Raw genomic sequence first — 15045 nt, forward strand, 5'->3', positions numbered from 1 at the left:
TTCCATTTTTTATGACTTCCTCATTAATGGGCTTATTGATAATTTCATCCTGAATCACTTTTAACATGGTGTCAAGTTTGAGTCACTTAAGGATCCTTAAGTTGACCATCTCACAGATGACCAAATGGAAAGGGTAATGGAAGGAGTAATAGCAATCCTTCTCTCTCCTTAAGAGCAGTGTTAGATATTCAGTATCAGTAAAACTTATCAACATATTATACTCCCTACTCTACGTAGGTACAGCTATATGAGACTGGGCCTCTTTAGATCATGGGCAGAAAAATTTCTTTGGTAGGAAGATGATCTTGGAATTAGCAGTCTCTTATGAATAGAGGAAGTGTCAACCCAAAGCAGGACGATTTCTGAGTTATAATATTTAATTTTTTATAAATCTATTCACAGTGACTTAATTGGGGCCCATAATTCTTGACTAGAAATCACGGTATAAGATTTTTTTGCGTGTGCCATCATGAGTTTAACTCAATGAATTATTGGTGTTTATATCTTGATTGTATTTATTTTTAATATTGATTGCTATTGGCTTCTTATCATGTCAAAGAGATAAAGATATTTCATATCCAGTGTTCTAAAAATTGAGCATCCATATCTACAAAGGTAAAGTCTTTCATACCAATGTTTTATTTTGATGGGAAAAAAATTGCACTGGATGTTTCAAATTACATTTGCCAGTTTGTACTGGATCATCTTTTTCTTTGATAATTGCTGTCTACATGTACAAAATTTTTATTTGCTTTGTATTTGATATTTTAGTTATATGTGATATTTTTGTTTTCTAAATATCTGTTGAATTGGTGTTGTAATTATAATGAAGTTAGTTACATTTGGAGTGTGATATTTATTGTCTTGTTGTTACCTATAATTTTAAAATTTAGGTTGTTCTTTCAAATGCAGTTTGTAGGCAATTCAAATATCAAAAAAAAAAACAAAACCAAAATCAAAACAAAAAACCCAACAGAAAAGATTGCTGGGGGGGAAGGGTTCACTTGTATTGTATATCTTTTATTTGTGTACCATGAGGTTAAATTATAATGTTAAGGGGAAGATGCAGAAGGCAGAAGTGAAAGGATGTTGTAAAAGATTTGATGTTTAATGTGAGTTGCCTACTTCTATTGAGATATTGAAATAGCTAATCAATTCTGAAAAATCCCAGTAATCTTAGAGTGTACGCAACTTGTAAGGTTAGAAAAGGAGAGGGCAAATAGGCAGCAGGATGGGGAATGGTAGATTCAAGTACTCTGGTATATAACCTACTATTAATAAAAATAAGCTTCTCTTCTAATTCTTACAAACCCAACCAAAAATCCCTTTATCAAAGGCTACTTTGATATTTTTCTTATAGGACAAAATGTTTTTTGTACTATTCTGATATGTGGTCTAGAATTAAATAGATTTTCTTTGCTCCATACCAATATTTCCAATAGATGAATTATTATTTTATCCTCCTCACTCCATCTATAAGTATGATTTTTTCATTTGTTTAATTGAGTGTACAGTAGTTTTCTCCTTACTCACAGTTTCACTTTCCATGGTTTTGGGTACCTGTGTTTGATTGTGGTCCAGAAGTAGATGATCGTCCTTCTGACATAGCATCAGAAGATGAATGGAAAAAAAACTGCAAAGAAGACACCCAAATGTCCAACAGACACATGAAAAAGTGCTCAACATCCCTGGGCATCAGGGAAATACAAATCAAAACCACAGTGGGATACCACCTCACACCAGTTAGAACGGGGTAAAATTAACCAGTCAGAAAATGACAGGTGTTAGCGAGGATGTGGAGAAAAGAGAACCCTCCTACACTGTTGGTGGGAATGCAAGCTGGTGCAGTCACTCTGGAAAAAAGTATGGAGGTTCCTCTGGAAAAAAGCATGGAGGTTCCTCAAAAAGCTGAAAATAGAGCTACCCTATGACCCAGCAATTGCACTACTGGGTATTTACCTTAAAGATGCAAATGTGGTAATCCGAAGGGGCACATGCACCCCAATGTTTATAGCAGCAATGTCTGTAATAGCCAAACTATGGAAAGAGCCTAGATGGAATGAAAGATCCACTCATCAACAGATTAATGGATAAAGAAGATGTATTATATACACATTGGAATATTGTGCAGCCATCAAAACCCCAAATCTTGCCATTTGCAACAACGTGGATGGAATTAGAAGATATTATGTTAAGCAAAATAAATCAATCAAAGAAAGACAATTATCATATGATCTCACTAATATGAGGAATCTGAGAAAAAAAAAGAAGATCACAGGGTAAGGGAGAGAAAAATGAAATAATATGGGACCGGGGAGGGAGACAAACCATAAGAGACTCTTAATCTTAAGGAAACAAACTGAGGCTTGCTGGAGAGGAGGGAGGTGGTGGGATGGGGTAACTTGGTGATGGACATTGGGGGAAGTTATGTGTTGAAATGAGCATAGGGTATTAATAAGACTTATAAATCACAGACCTGTACCCCTGAAAAAATACATTACCTGTTTAATAATAATAATAATAAAAGAAGATGAGTGGTAGCTTAGCATTATGTCACAATGCCTATGTCATTCGCCTCACTTCTTCTCATCACATGGACATTTTATCACCTCATATCATCATAAGAAGAAGGGTAAGTACAGGATAATGAGATATTTTGAGAGAGACCACATTCATATAACTTTTATTACAGTATATTATAATTGCTCTACTTCATTATTAAGATTTTGTTTTAATATTTTACTATGTTTACTTTGTTTTAATATTTTAATATGCCTAATTTATAAATAAAGTTTTATTATAGGTGTACATGTATAAGAGAAAGACCAGGACATACAGAGTTTGGTACTATCTGCAGTTTTAGATATAAACTGGAAGTCTTAAAATGTACTTCTGTGAACAAAGGGTGACTACTGTATACAAGTTAGGTTTATTTGTTCATAAAACATTGAAAATTACTTTGACTAATGTAAGCAAGTGAAATTTATTAGAGGGCTTTGTAAAGCACATGGATGGGTAGAAAAACTAGGGAACCAGCCTTATAATTGGGTAGAAACTAAAGAATCCCAATTGCTGTTTACACGTACAAAATTTTGTACTGTAGAACTGTAGAAGAGTCTGCCATCAGAATTCAGTCTCATTGAAGGCTGCATATGTAATATGTGAACTCCAAGCATTTCCAAACATTTTTCCCTTTCCTATAAATTTAAATTCTTATAAAGTGTACCACATAGGCCAAGTTTTGAGTACACATGTGCCCCTTTACTAGGGGATGGCTAAGACCCTTGACTATAACCTTATTTAATTACAAAAAAATGAATCTCAAAAAGTAATGGCATACCTATAAAATAGCTTAACCCTAAAATCCTGAGAATATCAAATATTGGTGAGGTGGTAGAGCAATAGGAACTCTTGTTTATTGCTCACGAGGATGGAAAACAGTACAGCAGACAGTTTGGCAGCTTCTTATTAATTAAACATAGACAAATTGTGCAAACCATCATTTGTGTCCTAGGTATCTTTAAAAACTTTTTTTATTATGTTTTGTCCATCACTGTACATGACTAGTTTTTGATGTGTGTTGCTCCATGATTCATTGTTTGTATATAATCCTCAGTGCTCCTAGCTGATTTGAAAATTTACATTCACATGAAAATCCAAGGGATAGTCAGTGGTGGACCTAATCTTAATAGTGCTACTGTGGTGGATACAGGGCAATATGCATTTCTCAAAACCCATTGACCTTTGTGACACAAATAATGAATATTCACACATACAAATTTTAAAAATTTAGGAGGCCAAGGGATCCATGATGAATTATAGACTGTGATTAAAGAATCATACTGCATTACAAATATATGACGTAATTTTAATGATGAGATGAGGATAAAGTTGCTGGCCTAAGTAACTTTAGAAAGCAGCTTTTTGGCTGGAAAATATAAGAATAAATCCAGAAGGAAGTCTTGTTGGTAATGTCATTTCTAATAGAAAATTAGGGTTACAATCTTGAAAATTGAGTTGGTGCATATTAGGCTGGAATAAATTAAACTAAATTCATGGCAGAGCATGAGAGACTGTGAACTCTGAAAAACAAACTGAGGGTTTTGGCAGGGGGATGGCTTGGGGGTTGGGTGAGCCTGGTAGTGGGTATTAAGGAGGGAACATATTGCATGGAGCACTGGGTGGTGCATAAACAATGAATCTTGGAACAGTGAAAAAAATTAACTTAAAGAAAATAAAGTAAATGCGTGGAAAATGGTGGAGACCATCACGTTTCTCAGTATTGAAAATCATGTGGCATAAAATTAGAGTTGGGCCATCAGTATGAACTCTTATTTATTTATTTATTTATTTATATTTTGATTTCAATTTACTTATTTTTTTGGTCTTGTATCATATATATTTATTTTTTTCTTTTTAAATTTTTTTTTATTGTTCCAAGTTTCATTTATGCACTACACCCAGTCTTTAGATAGTATTGATGCAGATGAGTAGATGCAGAAACAATAATAAATTTGTATGTAAACATGCTCCTGTCTTTGTGTGTGCTTGTGTGTGTGTCTGTAGTTGTTTGTTGAGAGAGTCTAGAAGTAGTGACACCTCAGTAGCAAATGATACATCTAGAAATTCTGGTTTCTAATTACATTATTTAGCAAAAAGAAACAGGAATCACTGCACAAATGGCTGGTTCTAGGGTTGGGCAAAAGACATCCAAGATGATCCTGCAGAATCTTACAGTAACAGAAAGTAAGGGGGGATCCTTAGTACACAAAGAAAAACATGGGACGTTTTAAAAGGACACAGGAATCAATCGGAAAGACCTCTAAATGACCCAACGTGGAAAAATTTAAGCAAAAAATAAAGAACATAGTATTGTATTGTAACTCAAAGTATAAATAAATATCAAGTCCATAATACATAATTATTTAAGAAATAAATAAACAGAGAGGGGAGACACATTTTCTGTACAGAAGAATTCTGAATAATTTATGTAGGTACCTTTCAACCTCAAGAAAGTAGAACTTAACCCCTTGAGTATGAAATGATCTTAGTGAACTATTTGTAAAGAAGATTTTTATGGAAGGTATAATGAGAGGTAATAGAGAAACCTGGAAAACACTACCTCAGCCAGATGACCATAGTTTATATCATCAATGATAAGTCATGTTGGTCATATGAACTTGCTGATGTCATGTGATGAAAAGGTCTCTTTATCTCTCTGATTTTTCTCAAAACCCACACTCAGTTTAACCAGGATAAAAGGATCAAACAAAGCCAAATTTAAGGACATTCTGTACAATACCTCACCAGAGCCCCTCAAAACACAAGACCATCCAAAACAAGAAAACTCTGAGACACTGAGTCAAAAGATGTCCGGAAGACATGAGAATTAATGCTGTGTCCTGGACAGAATCCGGAGACAATAAAAGGACATTAGAGGAAAAAATGTTTGTGAAATCTGAATTAAGTGTGGAGTTTAGTTAGTAGTAGTATACCATTCTTTGCTTCCTTTGCTGTGACAAATATTCCATAGTAATGTAAAGTGTTAACAGCATGGGAAACTTAGTAAGGGGTAATGTAGGAACTCAAAGTACTATCTTTGTAATTTTTCTGTAATGTAAAACTATCAGAAAGGAAAAAGTTTATTTAAATAAAAGTAAAAGGGGTGCCTGGCTGGCTAAGTCAGTAGAGCATGTGATTTTGGGGTTGTGAGTTCAAGTTCCATGTTCAGGGTTGGGCTTACTCAATGAACAAACAAACAAATGTAATGAAAATATATTTAGGAAGGGGAAATTAGCACCAGGTAGTTCAACACTTTGAGAGCCCATCCCAACATGCCCATTCTAAAGCACATATATATATATATTATATATATATATAATATATATATATATATTTTAAGGTTTTATTTATTTATTTGACAGGCAGAGATCACAAGTAGGCAGAGAAGGAGGCAGAGAGAGAGAGAGAGAAGGAAGCAGGCTCCCTGTTAAACAGAGAGCCTGATCCTGGGATCATGACCTGAGCTGAAGGCAGAGGCTTTAACCCACTGAGCCACCCAGGTGTCCCTGAAGCATATATTTCTGTTCCTGACACCCAGCAATTATTCTAGGGACTGTCAAAAAAAGAAAAACAAGACAAAACAAAATCATTTCCTAAAAAATGAAAAATATTTTGCAACTTCCTGTGTTCAGAATCAAGTCAGAATTTTTGGATGATATCTATGTGCTTCTCTGTAAATGCATTAGGCACCCTTTGATTTATTGTCATCTGTGGAATAAATGGTAAATATAACTACCACTTATGCCTACATGTATAGAGAAAAAAATGAAGAGGAAAGAGGATATATGATACAATAAGTAATGAAAATAACTAACTACATTTATTTTTATTTTTAGATTTGATCAGAAATCTATGGCTTGACTTTGTCCAGGTTTACTGGGACATTCTGAGGCTCCTAAGATTGGTCTCAATCACTCATGGTAGCTTCTTGTATCCATCAATTTCCAATGTCCAATGTGTCCAATATCATGTTTACTAGCCACTACCATTAGATGTAATACTTAGATCACCTTTAAGAATCCAGATTTTTTTTCTTCTTCACCATATAGCAACCTCTCTATTTCCCTTGATATTTAGAGTTAATTATCTCAACCTATTTCATAATCCACTTCTTCACCTAGGGACATTTGGAATCTAAAATTAGTGCACATTTTAGGAGTGCCTGGGTGGCTCAGTCAGTTAAGCATCTGCATTTAGCACAGGTCATGATCTGAGGGTCCTGGATCAGGTTCTGTCTCAGCAGAGAGTCTGCTTCTCCCTCTGCCCATCACCCCCACTCATGCTCTGTCACTCTTTCTCTCAAATAAATAACTAAAATCTTTAAAAATTAAATTAGTACACATTTTAGTTGCTGCTTTTAATTCAACAGAAATACATTATGCCTCTTGGTAGGAATATTTCCCCAATGGGTCCTAAAATGTCTAGAGCACTAGACATAGGAATCTGATATTTTTAAATGAGTCTTTTGGAATAAATGGGAGATACCACCCATATCTTTACTTCCTGTTCCTCTAAAACGTATATTCTGATTATATAGCAACATTATGTGCTGGTCTTATAATTAGAGAAAATAATTGGACAATGGAGAATAGCTTGTTAGCTGAAGTAGTATTATTTTTAGATTTGATCAGAAATCTTAGCTGAAGTAGTAGTGGTAATTCAACAGACGATTCCACTTTATAAAGTTATTTCTTCTAAGTAGTTGGGTATTTGAGAAGACAAGGCATCTGGAAAGCAAGTTTGATTTTTTTTTCTCAATTTTTCAAAGAAGCAATAGATACATGTAAAGGGCTAACCATGTGGCAGAAGCAGGTATTTTGATTGTGTGAATAACCTGTTAGTAAAAATTGCTTATGATTTCGGGCTCTGTTTCCAGGTCCATTAAAAAAAAAATGTGTATCTTTAGGGTAAATACCCAGTAGTGCTATTGCTGGGTCATATGGGGGTTCTATGTTCAACATTTTGAGAAACCTCCATGCTGTTTTCCAGAGTGGCTGCACCAGCTTGCGTTCCCACCAAGAGTGTAGAAGGGTTCCCCTTTCTCCGCATCCTTGCCAGCATCTATCATTTCATGACTTGTTGATTTTAGCCATTCTGACTGGTGTGAGGTGATGCCTCATTGTGGTTTTGATTTGTATTTCCCTGATGCCGAGTGATATGGAGCACTTTTTCATGTGTCTGTTGGCCATCTGGATGTCTTCTTTGCAGAAATGTCTGTTCATGGTCTCTGCCCATTTCTTGATTGGATTATTTGTTCTTTGGGTGTTGAGTTTGCTAAGTTCTTTATAGATTTTGGACACTAGTGCTTTATCTGATATGTCGTTTGCAAATATCTTCTCCCATTCTGTCAGTTGCCTTTTGGTTTTGTTAACTGTTTCCTTTGCTGTGCAAAAGCTTTTGATCTTGATGAAATCCCAATAGTTCATTTTTGCCCTTGCTTCCCTTGCCTTTGGCGTTGTTCCTAGGAAGATGTTGCTGTGGCTGTAGTCGAAGAGGTTGCTGCCTGTGTTCTCCTCAAGGATTTTGATGGATTCCTTTCTCACATTGAAGTACTTCATCCATTTTGTGTCTATTTTTGTGTGTGGTATAAGGAAATGGTCCAATTTCATTTTTCTGCATGTGGCTGTCCAATTTTCCCAACACCATTTATTGAAGAGGCTGTCTTTTTTCCATTGGACATTCTTTCCTGCTTTGTCGAAGATTAGTTGACCATAGAGTTGAGGGTCTATTTCAGGGCTCTCTATTCTGTTCCATTGATCTATGTGTCTGTTTTTGTGCCAGTACCATGCTGTCTTGATGATGACAGCTTTGTAATAGAGCTTGAAGTCCGGAATTGTGATGCCACCAACTCTGGCTTTCTTTTTCAATATCCCTTTGGCTCTTCGAGGTCTTTTCTGGTTCCATATAAATTTTAGAATTATTTGTTCCATTTCTTTGAAAAAGATGGATGGTACTTTGATAGGAATTGCATTACATGTGTAGATTGCTTTAGGTAGCATAGACATTTTCACAATATTTATTCTTCCAATCCAGGAGCATGGAACATTTTTTCATTTCTTTGTGTCTTCCTCAATTTCTTTCATGAGTACTTTATAGTTTTCTTAGTATAGACTCTGTGCCTCTTTGTTTAGGTTTATTCCTAGGTATCCTATGGTTTCGGGTGCAATTGTAAATGGGATTGACTCCTTAATTTCTCTTTCTTCTGTCTTGCTGTTGGTGTAGAGAAATGCAACTGATTTCTGTGCATTGATTTTATATCCTGACACTTTACTGAATTCCTGTACAAGTTGTAGCAGTTTTGGAGTGGAGTCTTTTGGGTTTTCCACATATAGAGTCACAACATCTGCGAATAGTGATAATTTGAATTCTTCTTTGCCGATTTGGATGCCTTTAATTTCCTTTTGTTTTCTGATTGCTGAGGCTAGGACTTCTAGTACTATGTTGAATAGCAGTGGGGATAATAGACATCCCTGCCGTGTTCCTGAAAACCTTTCAGTTTTTCTCCATTGAGAATGATATTTGTGGTGGGTTTTTCATAGATGGCTTTGATGATATTGAGGTATGTGCCCTATATCCCTACACTTTGAAGAGTTTTGATTAGGAAGGGATGCTGTACCTTGTCAAATGATTTTTCAGCATCTATTGAGAGTATCATATGGTTCTTGTTCTTTCTTTTATTGATGTGTTGTATCATATTGATTGATTTGCGGATGAACCAACCTTGCAGCCCTGGAATAAATCCCACTTGGTCGTGGTGAATAATCCTTTTAATGTACTGTTGAATCCTATTGGCTAGTATTTTGGTTAGTATTTTGCATCTGTGTTCATCAAGGATATTGGTCTATAGCTCTTTTTTTTGATGTGATCCTTGTCTCGTATTGGGATCAAGGTGATGTTGGCCTCATAAAATGAGTTTGCAAGTTTTCCTTCCATTTCTATTTTTTGAAACAGTTTCAGGAGAATAGGAATTAGTTCTTCTTTAAATGTTTGGTAGAATTCCCCTGGGAAGCCGTCTAGCCCTTGCTTTTGTTTATTTGGAGATTTTTAATGACTGTTTCAATCTCCTTACTGGTTATGGGTCTGTTCAGGCTTTCTATTCTTTCTTGTTCAGTTGTGGTAGTTTATATGTTTCTAGGAATGCATCCATTTCTTGCAGATCATCAAATTTGTTGGCGGAGAGTTGCTCATAGTATGTCTTATAATTGTTTCTATTTCTTTGGTGTTAGTTGTGATCTCTTCCCTTTCATTCATGATTTTATTTATTTGGCTCCTTTCTCTTTTCTTTTTGATAAGTCTGGCCAGGGGTTTATCAATTTTATTAATTCTTTCAAAGAACCAGCTCCTAATTTCGATGCTTTGCTCTATTGTTTATTTGGTTTCTATTTCATTGATTTCTGCTCTGATCTTTATGATTTCTCTTCTCCTGCTGGGCTTTGCATTTCTTTCTTGTTATTTCTCCAGCTCCTTTAGGTGTAGGGTTAGGTTGTGTACCTGAGACCTTTCTTGTTTCTTGAGAAAGGCTTGTACTGCTATATATTTTCCTCTCAGGACAGCCTTTGTTGTGTCCCACAGATTTTTAGCCGTTGTAGTTTCATTATCATTTGTTTCCATGATTTTTTTTCAATTCTTCTTTAATTTCTGGTTGACCCATTCATCTTTAGAAGGATGCTGTTTAATCTCCATGTATTTGGGTTCTTTCCAAACTTCCTCTTGTCGTTGAGTTCTAGCTTCAGAGCATTGTGGTCTGAAAACATGGAGGGAATGATCCCAATCTTTTGATACCAGTTGAGTCCTGATTTGGGACCGAGGATGTGATCTATTCTGGAGAATGTTCCATGTGCACGAGAGAGGAATGTATATTCTGTTGCTTTGGGATGAAATGTTCTGAATATATCTGTGATGTCCATCTGATCCAGTGTGTCGTTTAAGGCCTTTGTTTCCTTGTTGATCTTTGCTTGGATGATCTGTCCATTTCAGTGAGGGTAGTGTTAAAGTGCCCTACTATTATTGTATTATTGTTGATGTGTTTCTTTGATTTAGTTATTAATTGGTTTATATAGTTGGCTGCTCCCACGTTGGGGACATAGATATTTAAAATTGTTAGATCTTCTTGTTGGACAGACCCTTTGAGTATGATATAGTGTCCTTCCTCATCTCTTATTATAGTCTTTGGCTTAAAATCTAATTGATGTGATATAAGGATTGCCACTCCTGCTTTCTTCTGATGTCTATTACCATGGTAAATTCTTTTCCACCCCCTCACTTTAAATCTGGAGGTGTCTTCGGGATTAAAATGAGTTTCTTGTAGGCAAGATATAGATGGTTTGTTTTTTTTATCCATTCTGATACCCTGTGTCTTTTGATGGGGCAATTAGCCCATTAACATTCAGGGTAACTATTGAGAGATATAAATTTAGTGCCATTGTATTGCCTGTAAGGTGACTGTTACTGTATATTGTCTCTGTTCCTTTCTGATCTACCACTTGTAGGCTCTCTCTTTGCTTAGAGGACCCCTCAATATTTCCTGTAGAGCTGGCTTGGTGTTTGCAAATTCTTTCAGTTTTTGTTTGTCCTGGAAGCTTTTAATCTCTCCTATTTTCAATGATAGCCTAGATGGATATAGTATTCTTGGCTGCATGTTTTTCTTGTTTAGTCTCTGAAAATATCATGCCAGCTCTTTCTGGCCTGCCAGGTCTCTGTGGACAAGTCAGCTGCCAATCTAATATTTTTACCATTGTATGTTATAAACTTATTTTTCCAGGCTGCTTTCAGGATTTTCTCTTTGTCACTAAGACTTGTTAATTTTACTATTAGGCAACGGGGTGTGGGCCTAATCTTATTGATTTTGAGGGGTGCTCTCTGAACCTCCTGAATTTTGATGCTCGTTCCCTTTGCCATATTGGGGAAATTCTCCCCAATAATTCTCTCCAGTATACCTTCTGCTCCCCTCTCTCTTTCTTCTTCTTCTGGAATCCCAATTATTCTAATGTTGTTTGGTCTTATGGTGTCACTTATCTCTCGAATTCTCCCCTCGGGGTCCATTAGCTGTTTGTCCCTCTTTTGCTCAGCTTCTTTATTCTCTGTCATTTGGTCTCCTATATTGCTAATTCTTTCTTATACTTCATTTATCCTAGCAGTGAGAGCCTCCAATTTTGTTTGCACCTCATTAATAGCTTTTTTTATTTCTACTTGGTTAGATTTTTAGTTCTTTTATTTCTCCAGAAAGGGCTTTTATTTCTCCCGAGAGGGTTTCTCTAATATCTTCCATGCCTTTTTTGAGCCCAGCTAGAACCTTGAGAATTGCCATTCTGAACTCTAGATCTGACATATTACCAATGTCTGTATTGATTAGGTCCCTAGTCTTCGCTACTGCATCTTGTTCTTTTTGTGTGTGTGTGTGTGGTGAATTTTTCCACCTTGTCATTTTTTCCAGATAAGAGTATATGAAGGAGCAAGTAAAATACTAAAAGGGTGGGAACAACCCCAGGAAAATATGCTTTAACCAAATCAGAAGAGATCCCAAATCATGAAGGGGGGAAAAGGGGATAAAAAGAGGTTCAAAAAGAACGAAAGGAAAAAAAAAAAGAAAAGAAAAGAATTTAAAAAAGAAAATGAATAAAGAAAAGTAAAGAAAAGAAAAAATATAGATATTAGATAAACTAGTTAAAAAACGTTAAAAAGGAAAAGGGTAAAAGTTAAAAAATTTTAGCAAAAAAAGAGGAAAAAATGAAAAGGAAAAAAATTACTTTAACTGCAAGACTGAAAAATCACAGGGAGAAAGCCATGAGTTCCGTGCTTTGCTTTCTTCTCCTCTGGAATTCTGTTGCTCTCCTTGGTAATGAAACCGTACTCCTTGGTAGGTGAACTTGGTCTTGGCTGGACTTCTTGATGATCTTCTGGGGGAGGGGCCTGTCGTAGTGATTCTCAAGTGTTTTTGCCCCAGGCGGTATTGCACCGCACTTACCAGGGACGGCCTGAGTAATCCGCTCAGGTTTGCTTTCAGGAGCTTTTGTTCCCTGAGCACTTTCCATAGAGTTCTAGAGGACAGGAATACAAATGGCGGCCTCCTGGTCTCTGGCCTGGAGGAGCCAAGAGCCTGGGGCCCCACTCCTCAGTGCGCCCTCAGAGAACACAGCCCAGTTACTCCCGTATGCCTGACCTCCGGCCTCACTCCGAGCTCACCAAGCCTGCGACCGGTTTAAGGTAACCTCAAGCTGTGAGCTCACTGTTGGCTCTGTCTCTGTAGCTGGCTTTCCTGTTCCAATACCCGAAAGCTCTGTGACCCTCAGACACCCCTGATGCTTCTGTGACCCTGCGGGACCTGAGGCCACGCTGACCCCGTGTGGTCTTTGCCCTGGTTTAGCCTCTGGAGCAATGTCCCTCAGTGGAACAGACTTTTAAAAGTCCTGATTTTGTGATCCATTGCTCTGCTGCTTGCCGGGAGCCGGCCCCTGCCGCCAGGGTCTATCTTCCTGTCGCTTTGGATTCACTTCTCCGCCAGTCCTACCTTTCAGAAAGTGGTTATTTCTATGTTTCTAGAATTGCTGTTCTTCTTCTCTTCAATCTGCCGATGAATTTGTAGGTGTTTAATATCTTTAGATAAGCTATCTAGCTGATCTCCTGCTAGCTGAAGTAGTCTCAGCCTGCTACTTCTCCACCATCTTGACTCCTACCCAAGATAGCTATTCTAAGATGAAGAATAAGTTGTTGTATATTGATAAGGAGTCAAGATGGCGAAGAATTAGCAGGAGTAGCAATCCTTCTATTAGATCAATTAGATTTTAAGCCAAAGACTATAATAAGAGATGAGGAAGGACACTATATCATACTCAAAGGGTCTGTCCAACAAGAAGATCTAACAATTTTAAATATCTATGTCCCCAACGTGGGAGCAGCCAACTATATAAACCAATTAATAACTAAATCAAAGAAACACATCAACAATAATACAATAATAGTAGGGCACTTTAACACTACCCTCACTGAAATGGACAGATCATCCAAGCAAAAGATCAACAAGGAAATAAAGGCCTTAAACGACACACTGGACCAGATGGACATCACAGATATATTCAAAACATTTCGTCCGAAAACAACAGAATACACATTCTTATCTAGTGCACATGGAACATTCTCCAGAATAGATCACATCCTCGGTCCCAAATCAGGACTCAACTGGTATCAAAAGATTGGGATCATTCCCTCCATGTTTTCAGACCACAATGCTCTGAAGCTAGAACTCAACGACAAGAGGAAGTTTGGAAAGAACCCAAATACATGGAGATTAAACAGCATCCTTCTAAAGATGAATGGGTCAACCAGAAATTAAAGAAGAATTGAAAAAAATCATGGAAACAAATGATAATGAAACTACAACGGCTAAAAATCTGTGGGACATAACAAAAGCTGTCCTGAGAGGAAAATATATAGCAGTACAAGCCTTTCTCAAGAAACAAGAAAGGTCTCAGGTACACAACCTAACCCTACACCTAAAGGAGCTGGAGAAATAACAAGAAAGAAATGCAAAGCCCAGCAGGAGAAGAGAAATCATAAAGATCAGAGCAGAAATCAATGAAATAGAAACCAAATAAACAATAGAGCAAATCAACGAAATTAGGAGCTGGTTCTTTGAAAGAATAAATAAGATTGATAAACCCCTGGCCAGACTTATCAAAAAGAAAAGAGAAAGGAGCCAAATGAATAAAATCATGAATGAAAGAGAAGAGATCACAACTAACACCAAAGAAATAGAAACAATTATAAGACATACTATGAGCAACTCTCCGCCAACAAATTTGATGATCTGCAAGAAATGGATGCATTCCTAGAAACATATAAACTACCACAACTGAACAAGGAAGAAATAGAAAGCCTGAACAGACCCATAACCAGTAAGGAGATTGAAACAGTCATTAAAAATCTCCAAACACGGGACGCCTGGGTGGCTCAGTTGGTTAAGCGGCTGCTACCTTCAGCTCAGGTCATGATCCCAGCGTCCTGGGATCGAGTCCCACATCAGGCTCCTTGCTCAGCGGGGAGCCTGCTTCTCCCTCTGCCTCTGCCTACCATTCTGCCTGCCTGTGCTTGCTCTCTGCCCCCCTCTCTCTGATAAATAAATAAAACCTTTAAAAAAAAAAAATCTCCAAACAAACAAAGCCCAGGGCCAGACGGCTTCCCGGGGGAATTCTACCAAACATTTAAAGAAGAACTAATTCCTATTCTACTGAAAATGTGCCAAAAAATAGAAGTGGAAGGAAAACTTCCTAACTCATTTAATGAGGCCAACATCACCTTGATCCCAATACGAGACAAGGATCCCATCAAAAAAGAGAGCTATAGACCAATATCCTTGATGAACACAGATACAAAATACTAACCAAAATACTAGCCAATAGGATTCAACAGTACATTAAAAGGATTATTCACCACAACCAAGGGGGCAGCCAGGGCTTGGAGAGCGAAGGGAGCCAGACATCTAAGGTC

This window comes from Mustela putorius, unplaced genomic scaffold (assembly GCF_011764305.1).
Source record: "Mustela putorius furo isolate JIRA1106 unplaced genomic scaffold, ASM1176430v1.1 tig00537227_pilon_pilon_pilon, whole genome shotgun sequence".
Taxonomy (NCBI): Eukaryota; Metazoa; Chordata; class Mammalia; order Carnivora; family Mustelidae; genus Mustela; species Mustela putorius.